At 48.1% G+C, this 13247-nt stretch overlaps 1 pseudogene; it reads right to left on the bottom strand.

Annotated features, from left to right (window-relative positions):
• Positions 1–210: 210 nt before the first annotated feature.
• LOC101521928 (transcription factor SOX-2-like) lies at positions 211–11917 on the bottom strand (annotated as a pseudogene).
• Between the last annotated feature and the right edge of the window lie 1330 nt (positions 11918–13247).

The raw sequence follows: 13247 nt of genomic DNA, 5'->3' as shown, positions 1-13247 counted from the left end.
CATACCAGGATTTGTGTTGCATGCGCTTGTTTTTTTCGTCATGCTTCCTTCTCACTCTACTTTTGCACCCCTCCCATTTCCCGGATTTTTGTTTGTTTCCTTTTCCTCTGAAAATGTCTTTCCCCCTACTCCCCACCCGACTATCACCTCCAATCTCCCCTCCAACACCGCTCCCCGTCTTTCTCCAGTCCGCTGTCTGGCGGGCCCCCCTCACATGTGCGAGAGGGGCAGTGTGCCTTTAATGGCAGTGCTGGGCACTGGGCTGCTCTGGTTGTGCTGTGACATGTGCAGATGGCTTGGCGCTGGTGAGGTACACACTGATCGTGTTCTGGAGGGTCCCGGCCTGGCAGGGCTCCCTGGAGTGGGAGGAAGAGGTAACCACTGAGGGGCTGGAGCTGGCCTTGGACTTCACCACCTAGCCCAAGAAGCCTAGCGCCATGCCAAGGGTGCTCTGCTGCGAGTAGGACATGCTGTAGGTGGGAGAGCCATTCATGTAGGTCTGCGAGCTGGTCATGGAGTTGTACTGCAGCGAGCTGACATCATAGCGGTGCAAGGGCTGCATCTGAGCTGCGCCATGGTTGTTGAGGCCCAGGTGCCGCGGGCAGCCCAGATGGTCCTGCATCATGCTGTAGCTGCCATTGCTCCAGCCATTCACGTAGGCATAGTTGTCAATGCGCTGGTTCATAGCTGCCCCCACCCTGGCGCCCACCCCAACCCCGCTGGCCATTCTGTTGCTTCTGGGAGCCAGCAGCCCGCCAGGCTGCGTGTTCTTATCCTTCTTCAAGAGCTTCTTGGTTTTCGCCCACGGCCGAAATTTATAATCTCTGTTTCTTCTTGTGCAACGCCCGCAGCCACTTGGCCTCTGTGGTGAACGGCCGCTTTGTCATCTCCCACTAAGTTTCCCCTCAGGGCCCAGGCGGTTGCTGATGTCAACGTTGTGCACCTTGGGGTTCTCCTGGGTCATCTTGCGACACTGCCCATGGGAACACACCATGAAGGCGTTCATGGGCCTTTTGGTTGCCGCCAACCACCACCGCCGCCGTGGTGTTGCCATTGCCTCAGCCTCCCCCAGAATTCGGCTGTGTGCCCAGCGGCTTGAGCTCCATCTCCATCTGTTGTACATGCGGGCGCTGTGCTCGTGGGCCCGGCCCGCTGGAGGCCAGAGACCCTCGGCACGGCGGGGAACTGGGGGGGGTGGCACAGAAGGAGGAGGAGGAGGAGGTGGAGGGGAGGGGGGCGGGTGGGGGTGACTGGAGATAGCAGGGTTTGAGGAGACTAGGTGGAGGAGAGCAATTTGGGGAGGGAAGGAAGAAAGGGGACAGAGATGGCAGAGAGAGAGAGAGGCGAAATGGAATCGGGATCAAAAAAGCAAAGTTTCCCTCAGCCTCTGGCCGATGCCGCAGCTGCCAGCTGCGATTATTATTGTTGTTATGATTTTTTTTTGGGGGGGGGGAAGGCTTAAGCCCCGGACTCAAACTTTTTTCTGCCTTTCTTTCTCTTTGCTTCTTGTTCCCTCAGTCCTTATAGAGGCTGCAACCTACTCTCCCCCTTTTGCAAACACTCTCTTCTCTGCCTTTACAATTCCTGATAACATTTTGAACAAGTTAATAGACACCGTCTGAGCGCTGGTTCTAATCCCGGCGGCCGTGCTTCCCATTCAGCTCCCTGCTTGTGGCCTGGGTAACCCTTGGGACCCTGCATCCCTCTGGCAGACCTGGAGGAAGTTCCTGGCTCCTGGCTTTTTATGGGCAAGCACCAGTCTTTGTGGTCACTTGGGGAATGAATCATCGGACGGAAGAGCTTCCTCTCTGTCTCTCCTTTCTGTATACCTGACTTTGCAATCAAAATCAAATAAATCTTAAAAAGAAGAGTTGCATTTAATCAGCCACAAACATTGTTCTTAGGACACAAGAGGCTAGGAATTCTTAAGTTTACATTTAGAAAATCTCACTGGTCGGCAAAGGGTGTAGACATGTTTGAGAGGATGGAAAATTATTAGATAGGGTAAAGAACAGAGAGCAGATTATAGAAAAAGTTAGGGGCCAGGAAGTCAACAGGGAGGTACTTGAAGACCCCCAGACACAAGGAAGAGGCGATGATGGCTGAGCAGTGTTCAGGGAACAGAAAACCCAGCAGCCACTGGTGAGCTCTGATCTGGACACAAAGGACAACCAGGGATCCAGAGGCAGCCACGGATCAGCCCTTGCAGCAGCCAGGGGGGAGCTTGGGTTCACAAGGAGAGCTCAGGAGGTGAAGACAGGCTGGGACTGGCCATTTGTGTCAGATACTTTGGATGTGGGGAGAAAGGCACCCTCCTTCACTGCTGGTGGGAGTGTAGGCTAACACAACCACTGAGGAAATCAGTATGGAGAGTGCTTGGAGAATTGCAAATAAATCTGCCATATGACCCAGCTGTCCTGCTGCTAGGAATATACCCAATGGAAATGATATCTGCATGTGAGAAGGGCATCTGTAATCCTATCTACAGTAGCACAAGCTACAATAGCAAAGACATGGAAACAATCTAGATGCGCATCCAAAGAAGAGTGGTTAAAGAAACTGTGGTACATCTACTCCATGGAATATTATTCAGCTATTAAGAACAATGAAATTATACTATTTACAACTAGCTGGTCCCAACTAGAAACCATTATGGTCAGTGAAATGAGTCAGTCTCAAAAGAACAAATACCATAATGTTTTCTCTTACATAAGGAAACCAGTGTGGAATGTATATTTTCAATAATTCAATCGACACTGTTTTTGTTTTGTATTGTTTTGTTTTGGCTGCATCCCATGTGTTTTGAAGTTTTTTTATATCAGTTTTATTTATTCCAAATACTCTCTCTTTTTAAAAAAAATTATTTATCTTAATTGGAAAGCCGGATATACAGAGAGGAGGAGAGACAGAGAGGAAGATCTTCCATCCGATGATTCACTCCCCAAGTGCGCACAAGAGCCGGTGCTGTGCCAATCTGGAGCCAGGAGCCAGGAACTTCCTCCAGGTCTACCCCACGGGTGCAGGGTCCCAAGGCTTGGGCCATCCTCTACTGTTTTCCCAGGCCACAAGCAGGGAGCTGGATGGGAAGTGGAGCTGCTGGGATTAGAACCGGTGCTTACATGGGATCCCAGCAAAAATGCTCTCTTTTCTTTTGTCAAATTCATTGCTGGCTCATGGACTATATGGTGCATCATTTTTTTCAAGAGACTTTTGTATCTCCTTCTTGTCACTCATGTGTTGGTTACTCAGTGGCGTGTTTTTTCATGGAGCTGTATTTTGTTGTTGTTGTTGAGGCTGTTGTTCTAGCTCATACCAGTTTTTGACCTTATTTCATGGTTTCTCAATTGTGGAAATGTATAGTGATGGGGTACTGGGGTCTACCATATCCAGATGTGGGGATATAATGCAACATTTATTCCTGCATCCAGATGACAGATGGATTCCCAATGAAACTGTTGGACAAGTGTAGACCATGGGATGCTAGACTGTCTGTATTTGTCTGTTCCAGAAATGTTTGGGTAAACTAAGAGACTGATGGAATTATAATTCCTCATGAAGGATTATGCCACTGCAGTAAAATGGGGAAAATTTGTCGGGGGTGGGACTTTGGGGTAAAATTCCAGTGTATATAAAACTGTAACACATAATTCAAATATTCAAAATTATATATATATGTGTATATATATATATATATATATACACATATATATATATATATATGAACTGAAATTCTTCATATGCTTTTAATACCCTATGTTAATCTTCAGTGGGTCAGGAGAGCAGAGAAATGTTGCACCTTCTTAGAATGTGTGAGAAAGAAATTAAATATAATCTATCAGAATTGTAACAGGTAATTTACAGACTCCAGACTTGAACCTGCATTTGACATGAGCAAAAAGTATAAAGACATACAGTGGGATCCAAGAGCAATCCTGACAGCCTCTTAACAGGAAGTCATATGCGCAGAGCAGGAGGGAACCCCAGAGTGGAACAGAAAGACAGGAGGAGGCTTGTATCCTAACCCCAGAACCAAGAAATATCAGTATGGGCACCAAGGACTATATCCCAACTGCCAAGGAGATCATAGGGAATTGGAGTGCCCTCATAGGCCGAGAACTCTGAGGTCAACTATTCCCTATCAGATTTCCCACACTGGATGGAAGAAGCCTAGGTCCTTCCTCACAGGATCTAATGTCTTTGGAACAACAGCCAGGAGCCCTGAGCAGTCCTCAGAAACAGAAGAACAGTAAATTTCCATCGGGACTCAGGAGAGGAGCTTTCTCTGGTCCTTACTTAGTTCCAACTTTGGCTCCCCACCCTCTCTTGCAATAACCATCAGGGTTGCTCCGCAATCCCTCTCCCCCCCCCCAAAAAATTAGATCAGGTAGACAGAGAGAGACCAATAAGGAAAGCTTAGAATAGTTGGGAAAGAATCAGCTTGGAATTCCATATATCTTATTAGTTAGAACACAAAGATCAGTTACTCCTCACTAAGGTATTGAAGCTTTCTCTGCACGCCCCTCCTAAAATTGCTCTGCTGCTCAATAGTTAACATATGACTTATGAGAGTTATAAGCCTGTTTGGACTATCCTAACATTTGCAAAGCTCAGGAAGAATCACACTTGAATAGTATAAGCTGCTAACTATAAAAATGAAAATAGACAGGAGACAGCTGAGTCATACCATATAACCATTTTAAGGCTTAGAGCAACGGATTGTGTATGTACTAAAATTGAGATGTCAATGGAGTAGTTAAAGGATGTGGTTAAGATCTTGCAATTTCTAACAAATTGGTCACTCAATTCCATGCTAACTAAATTCATGATGTTGTGAATTTCCATGTTTCTTCCTGTTGTTGAAGTTGTGTGGTGGCTTTTCATTGGAGGGAATGATGCTCTACCAGCTCTACTTTTGGACCAAGGAGGGTCACCCAATGAAACTGTTGAATATATCTGGACAATGGGATGCTGGAGTCTCTGCATGGACCTTGCTTATAATGACAGAATCATGACTGGAAAAGAACTGTACTAGTGTAACAATTTGGAGGAATTCAATTTGGGGGAGGGTTTGGGGAGGGATTGGGGGAATCCCAGAGATTATGAAATCGTGTAATAAAGTGAAATAATAATTAACAAAAGAAAATATTTATCTCACTTATACAAAAAGAATTTTTTAAAGATTTATTTTATTTTTAGAGCAAAGTCAGTTATGCAGAGAAGAGGAGAGACAGAGAGGAAGATCTTCCATCTGATGGTTCACTCTCCAACTGACCACTATGGCCAGTGCTGCGCCAAACCAAAGTCAGGATCCAGGAACTTCCTCCAGGTCTCCCATGTGCATGCAGGGTGCTAAGGCTTTGAGCCATCCTCCACTGCTTTCCCAGGCCACAAGCAGAGAGCAGTATAGGAAGCAGGACTGCCAGGATTAGAACTAGTGCCCATATGGGATCCCGATGCTTTCAAAGTGAGGACTTTAGCTGCTAGGCCTCCAAGCTCGGCCTAAATCAAAATTTAAGGTGTAGAAATCTTGTTGTTGTTTTTGTTTGTTTGTTTCTTTTTTTTTTTTATTACTTTTGGAGGGCTCTGTTCTAGCAAGTTAGTGAACAAGTTTAGCAAGTAACATTGTTTTGTTTTGTTTGTAAGTAGATGTTACTTAGATTGCCCTTTACCCCATCCCTCTGGATTAGGGTTGCGTGTGGTTGAAGCATACAAAAGAGAAAAGAAAATGCTTAAATCTTGGAAAAACTGCAGTTTCAAGCAGAGGAAGAGGGAGGAGGAGGGGAGAAGTGGTTGTGGCCGCTCAGATTCTCAGTGAGGACAGCTAGCTAGGGAACTTCAGACAGAGGAGGGTGAAGGAAGAAGTGAGATGTGAGAAGTAGGTGGAGCACAGTGTGACTTAGAGAGAGGGGAGAGGGTGGAGGGAAATATTGATTATTGATCAGAGCAAATAATATTGCTTTAAAAGGCAGCTGGCTTATGCTGTAGGCACAAGGAACATTCAAGTGGCTGCACAAGCCAGAACTGAGCTGATCCTAACCTAGGAGCGAGGAACTTCTTCCAGGTTTCCAACACCAGTAAAATTTCCAAAGCTACTCACAATAGGTGAGGATATATTTATAGCCTCATAGGAGTGTTTGTATACACTGAAAACTAGCTATTGTGGCAATCTATTAACAAAATTAGCAAAAATTAGGGGTCTGGCACAATGGCTCAGTGGCTAAAGTGTTAGCTTGCAAGTGCTGGGATATCATGTGTGCACCATTCATATGTAGCTGCTCCGCTTCCCATCCAGCTCCCTGATTGTGGCCTGGGAAAGCAGTCGAGGATGGTACTAGGCCTTCAGACCCTGCACACACATACAATACCTGAATGGGACTCCTGACTTCAGATGAACTAAATTCTGGCTGTTGTGTCCACTTGTGAAGGGAACCAGCAGAATCAAGATTTATCTCTCTGTCTGTCTTTCTCTATGTATATCTGTCTTCCAATAAATAAATAAATTAACATCAAAATAAAGAATATTAAAAGTCAGTAAAAAAGAACTGCCTTGCAAATAATTCATTTCTGGGATATAAACATCATCCTTGATAAAACTTGTAATCGTTCACAAGATTATGAGATTTTCAACTCTGTCACGTAATGCAATGCAATTAATGAATAAATTTAATAATTTATAATTCAATGAATAAATTATAAAAAATTATGAGATGTTCTGTAATACTTACAAGTTATTTTAAAACAGTTCCAGCGCAGTAGCCTAGTGGCCTAAGTGCTTGCCTTATACATGACGGGATTGCATTTGGGCACCAGTTCTAATCCTAGCAGCACTACTTTCCATCCAGCTCCCTGGTTGTGGCCTCGGAGCACAGTTTAGGGCAGCCCAAAATCTTGAAACCCTACAGCTCTGTGGGAGAACTGGAAGAGGCTCTGGGCTCCTGGCTTCAGTCTGGTGCCACACCGGCCATTGCAGCTGCTTGCGGAGTGAATTAGCGGATGTAAGACCTTCTCCGTCTCTCCTCCTCTCTCTATTTCTGACATTTCTACAAAAAAAAAAAAATTAAATATCTCATAGAAAGATATTTTAAAACAGAAACCAAAAGTCACAAATTCTGGAAACCGAGTAACAGAAACACATCTATATGCATAAAATAGGAAATATAGATAAAATATGAATTACATCTATCAGTGCAAGTTTTCTTTTGCTAGATTGAATCTGGACAAGCCCTCTTCTCGGTTTGTGTCTTACACATTATTGTGAATGTGTAATCTGTATTTCAAAAAGTGAAATGAACTAATGGAAAAAAACCTTGGCAATACAAAGAAGAAAAGTTCCAGAAAGCATTGAACATTCGGTGAGGTGTATCTGCAGACTCTTGTACTACATTTCTGTGTGTTTTCAGACTTGAACAGGATCTTGAAGCAGAGGGGAGGAGAGGCCAGGAGGTGGACTGATGTGAGAGGCGACAGCGGCCCCTGCTGTTGGAAGGCTCAAGCTTCAAGAGAGGAAGCCCCTTCCAGCCTGAGGTGAAGCCCCGCCCCTCACTCCCCCTCCCTTCAGAATCCTACCTGCCTGCCCTTTGTGATTGTGATTGGCTACGTGTTGTGACGTCATGCATAGTCGTGGGAGGGGTCCAATCACGCGCGCTCGCCCAGGAAGCCCTGTGGCAGCAGGTGGGAGGTTGTTGTGGGGCCCCGCCATAACCACGTTGCTGGTTGTGCTGGTGGAGAGGCGCAGGTGGCTGAGCCAGTGCGTCCCTGTGAGCTCCCTCCCCGCAGGAGCCTCTGCAGGACCCCCGACTCGTGAGAAGCTGGGAAGGGTGAGTGTGTGAGAGCATCTCCTGAGGCCCCGGGGCGGGCGGGCTGGAGGGGGCCAGGAGGGGGCTCTTGGGGTCCTCACTCTGCAGCACTGACCTTGAACACTAGGCCTCCCAGTTGAACCCATTGTGCAGTGAGGAGGGGAGAGTGCCCGGGACAGTGCGACCTTCATGTTGGGCATGATTTCCATTTTTTATTTTTATTTTATTTTATTTTATTTTATTTTTCTACCTCATTGCGACTTCTTTTTTAATTGGCCTGATTTTCTTGATTTGGGCCACAGCGTCTCGAGCCCCCAGCTCAGTCCTCAGTGAAGCTCCTCCTAAGGGTCTGGGACAGTTTTCTTGTTGCTGACACCAGACCAGCACAGACTCCAGCAGTTAGAGCAAACAGCTTTGTTTTCCTCTGAGTTGTGCTGCAAGGTTGAGGGGCAGCATGTGGTGCTGGCGCTGTGCTTGGCAGAGGCCTGGGTGGCACAGCGACCTTGTAGACAAGTCAAGGTAGTGCACGGGGACTCACGCAAAGGGGCTTCTCTAGAAGGACCTGCTGAAGGAGCTGTGAAGGCAGCACTACTGATTTGTCCTGATGGCTTCTGGTATGTTGTCACCCATTCCCTTAAGTTCTCACAATTGGGTTTAAATGTCCCCATGAGTTGTAGAGGGAATAAGTCAGGTTCAGCAGAGAGCGTTAAGGCAGGGAATAAATCTGTGAATGTCCAGAACTCTTGTCTCAATGCCAAGTGCTGCTCTCTGCCCTGAAAAATCACAACAAGAGTCACTATTTCCTCCAAGATATAATTCCATAAGTTGTCTTTTTATTTCCCTATCTCACAAAATAAGCCTTAGGTCTTTAGAGGAACTGTTTGCTGTGAACAGTAGGCGTGGGAGAAAAGCAGTGAATGCCCACCTGACACAGCACAGGAAGGCCTCACTGCCCTGTGTGGGTGTGTGTGACAGTGGTTAAGATGACATTGGGACTCCTGTGTCTCCATCAGAATGCCTGGGTTTCAGTTCTGTGCAAATGCAGTGTGCAGCTACTGGCCAGGCTGGGAGGCAGCAGACAGTGGCTTGGGTAGCAGTGTGAAAAACCTGACTTATTTTGGGTCTTGTGGCTGTGGCAGGCATGTGGGAAATGAAAGATGAGATGAAAAAGCCTGCTGGTAAGAAAAATCTACATTAGCTGTTAGGAACTCCTCAACCTTGACCCCCCATTCAAACATTAACAGGTTCCTCAATATATTCTTTTTGTTTTCCTCAGTTTCAAAACACCTTGTAACAAACAAACATGAGTATTTTATCCTCTGGCTCACTCATTCCCCCTGAAAGAGAGCAGTAGATTGGGGGTTACCATTCAGAGTGGCAGTTGATGCCCTAAAACTGGAGGGCATCTATCGTGGTCCATCTATTGCATATAACTAACTCCTTGGAGCATTAATATTCTCTTTACCCATCCCGAGCTCCATTCCTTGGTGACATATTAGTGTCATCTAGAGAAATCATTGATGCACTCTGGGTTCTCTGAGGCTTGGCTACCTAGGGAGTAAAACCTTGGCAAAGGCCCAGGTAAATCCTAGGGTAGTGAGCTTGGGATACACAGCAGTTTCATTTTGCAGCCACAAGTTGGTTTAGTCAGAGGATAATTTGTACCAAGAAAGAATCTTTGTGAAGGTAAAATTTTGGTGGCCTTGAGCACTTATCAAATTGTGAGTGTGTTTGTGACTGTTGTCGTTCAATTCCTACAAATATTTGCAATTTTCCAATTCTGGTGGCAGAAAGGGTAAAAAATTGTGAGTGTATTTGACTGGTTTAAAAAAGCTAGTATCATTTGTGCTCAATGTCTCGGATAAGAGTCTTTTCTAAAATTCCATTTTATTTTGCTTGGAAAACAGATACACAGAGAGGAGGAGAGACAGAGAGGAAGATCTTCTGTTCATTGATTCAGTCTCCAAGTGACTGCAAAGGCCTGAGCTGTGCCAATCCAATACCAGGAGCCCAGAGCCTCTTCTGGGCCTCCCGCATGGGTGCAGAGTCCCAAGGGTTTTAGCTGTCCACTGCTTTCCCAGGCCACAAGCAGAGAGTTGAATGGGATACAGCGTCGTCGGGGTTAAAACCGGCACCTACTTGGGATCCTGGCCCATGCAAGAGGAGGATTTTAACTGCAGAGATACTGACATGGACCTCCCTAAATAGCTTCTTAAAGGAGCAAAAGCCCTGAAAGAGCTAACACTGCTGTCCACTAACATTAACCTGCACCTGTGTGTCAAGATGAAGCTTAACCCTGAAGCCTCTACTAACTGCAGATGATGAAATAATGGAATTGTGTTGTGATTAGTTGTTGGCAGTAAATTGGTATTAGGCAAATATAACACATCTGATATTAAAAGAAAATCATCACAGAGGCCACAGCGTTTACTTGATCTTGAATGTGTGGTTGCATCGATGAGCTAAGATGCTGGAGGAGACACTGCGGGCTGTGAAACGTTCCCAGATCCTGACTATTACATTTCTGGCTGCTTAGGATTCCCTCCATCACTGCAGTGAACCCCCCTTGGGCACTGTGTCCCCAGTGAGAGTGATCCCCCAAGCCTGAGACCGTGGAAGATCAGGTAAGTGGGGTCTCCCTGGGAAGTGTAAGCAGGCTGCTTCCCAGAGCTCATTCTCTGTCCTGTCCTCGTACTTTGATTTCTAGTTTGCTCACTTCATGGCTGAGCCTCTGCAAGGTGCATCTGTAGCCAGTCCGCCCCGCCTACCATTCCAGGCTCATGAGGTCCTGCCAACATCACCAACATCCCTAAACCACATGCCTGCCAATCCAGGTTCAGCTAGGCTATGCTGGCCCACAGTGAGTCTCTACTATGCCATCTCCCATAAGCCCACTGCACCAGGGCCACATGAACTCAGCCAGTGCCTTACTTGCACACAGCCTCCCTTGCCTGCTCCAAGACAGCTCTATCGGTGTCCCCTGTGCTGCTTCTCAACCCACCCTGTCACTCTGCAAGCTCTCTAGGGCTAGGTCGTCTTTGACACAGCAACCTGCCCCTCGGCAAGCACACCCTGCCAACCTACTAGAGCTGGATCCAGGCCCAGGCTGTTAGGCTGCGTCCATCCCCTGCCTACATCCCCAGGGAGGCTGTAGCACACCCACCCAGTCCACAGCTTTATAGCCAGGCCAATTCGGCCACCTATTTCTTCAGACAGCCTCTTGCCCACCAGCCACTGCCATGCTTGGTAGCCTGGGCTGATCTCTGCCTCCCCTGCACCCCACCCGACACAATGACCTCTTGTCCAGGGTGAAGCCAGGCTGCCTGGGCCAGAGTATATGGACCCCAGCCTTCATGCACCACACTCCGCGTGCATTCCAATGCCAGACCACCCACACCCAGCACCTACACTTCCCCTAGCACTCCTGCCTTGTTCCCTGCTGCAGGGACAAGATTGCTTGGCGAGAGACACCTTACCTCTAGCCCACCTGACCCTCCTTGCTGCAGGTATCTCAAGAGCAGATAGAATCAGCTAGTGCTTGCCACCTGTCTTGCACCTCTAACATGCCCCAGGATGGCCACTCCAGGGCATGACCAGCTTGGATGGTGCCCCTGCTCCCTTTGCCCACTTGCTACCTGTTCCAGAGCCAAAAGGGCCAGTCTGATGACCCCTATACCTCTAGGCCTCGAAGTGCTCCAGGGCCAGGCCCACTCTTCCCAAGACCTCAGCACACCTGCCCAGCTGTTCCACTTGCTGCAGTAGAACCAGGTGGACTCTGCCAGTCACTTGGCACTCCCAACAGGCTGCTTGCCCACCTGCCACTCCAGGGCAAGGTTGACTTGCCCTGCCAGGCAGCTCATAGACCACTGCTGCACGTTTAGCTGGCATCCCCCGTGCCCCTGCCTGACATATGTCCACTCTGCTTACAACCCTGATCCCCTTAACATCACTACCCATTCCCAGCTTGCCTGCAAGCCATTGCAGGGTCAGGTGGGCTCAACTGGTGCTCCACACACCTCTAACCCAACCTTACCATTGCCCTCTTCTGCTGATCTAGGGCCACTCCTGTTCAGACAGCACTTCACAGTCCTGAGCATACACTCCTTCTGCTCCAGGAACATGTCGCCCAAGCTTCCTAGGCCAGTGTACTCCTCAGCCCTAGCTAACAGGCTGCACAGCCGCACATGTTGCTTGGTCAGTATCCCCTTCTGCCCTAGTACACATTGCATTCCAGAGCCAATGGGTCATGGCATTAAGCCCAGAGCCCAAGGAGCCCACTGGCTACTATTCCAGGGACAAGCTGGAGAAGTGGGTGCACTGTGAGCCACCTCTCTTCCTGCCATCTGCTTCATAGCCAAGTCATCCTGGCAGGTGTCCCTGCTCCTATGGCACTGTAGTCCTCCATTTCATGGAATTGCATGGGAGGAGAGCAGAAAGAAGGGCCTTCTTCCAACATATGCGCTCAGTTGCCCCACTTGCCCATCCACGGCCAGGCTCAGATAGCTAGCACCAGCACTCCTCTAGCCCAGGAGCACTGCCACACCATCCACTGTCTGCAGCTTGAGAGCCAGTCAGGCACAGCCAGTGATCCCACTCACTCAGTAGGCAGTGTGCTTGCCAGCCACTCCAGGGCTGAGCCCCTTTTGCCAGAAACCCCGGCATCCCAGCCTGCACACCTTCTTGAGTCCCAAGTCAAACCACACACCCACTCTGCTGTCTTACCTGACCCTCCAATGTCATCTCCCACACCCCTTGCCTGCCTGGAAGCTCCTCCAGGACCAGAAGGTTTTGGCCCCACCACACTCATTTCTAGCCTGCCCACCCTCATAGCCTCCCCGCTGCTGCAGGGCAAAGTGGACTAGTATGGTAGGGAAATCAACACAAAACACTGCAACAACCTATTCCTGTCTCATGAAAAATGTTCATGTAGACAGCTCCAGTTTGCAAAGCAGGGTTTATTTAAGAAGCAGAAGGAAGGTGGCCTGCCCTAGCAACAGGAGGGGCGCCAAGGGAGGAAAAACCTGAGTTAATGGTGGAAATTGTCCATTCAGCACCATCTCAGGGAGGGGTTCACATGAGTCACCCCAAGGGCAGAGAGAAAGAAACTTATTCTCAATGGGCAGTAATGTCTGCTAACTAGCATAGAAAAAAGAGGTGAGACCTGTGGCTTCCTTCTCCCAATGTTGTGGGGCAGGTAGCTCGTTCATGGTCACCAGCTTGGAAGCCAAACCCCACCCCAGCACATAGGCCCACCCTTTTGTCCACTTTTGACACTCTCCTATCATCACCTGGAACCTGAGCGGGGGAGGTATTGCATTGTTGTGTAACCATGCTCTTCACAAGCCCCACAATGGCCCCTGACAGGGATGGCTCGCTCTCTTAGTCTCATGCTGCCATCGCTCTGGCACTCTGACTCTTGGTCTCTCCAGTACCTGCTTGTTCTCTCGATTC

The sequence above is a fragment of the Ochotona princeps genome, unplaced genomic scaffold, assembly GCF_030435755.1.
Source record: "Ochotona princeps isolate mOchPri1 unplaced genomic scaffold, mOchPri1.hap1 HAP1_SCAFFOLD_303, whole genome shotgun sequence".
Taxonomy (NCBI): domain Eukaryota; kingdom Metazoa; phylum Chordata; class Mammalia; order Lagomorpha; family Ochotonidae; genus Ochotona; species Ochotona princeps.
The sequence above is the reverse complement of the archived record's forward strand: the minus strand, read 5'-3'. Positions and strand labels throughout refer to the sequence as shown.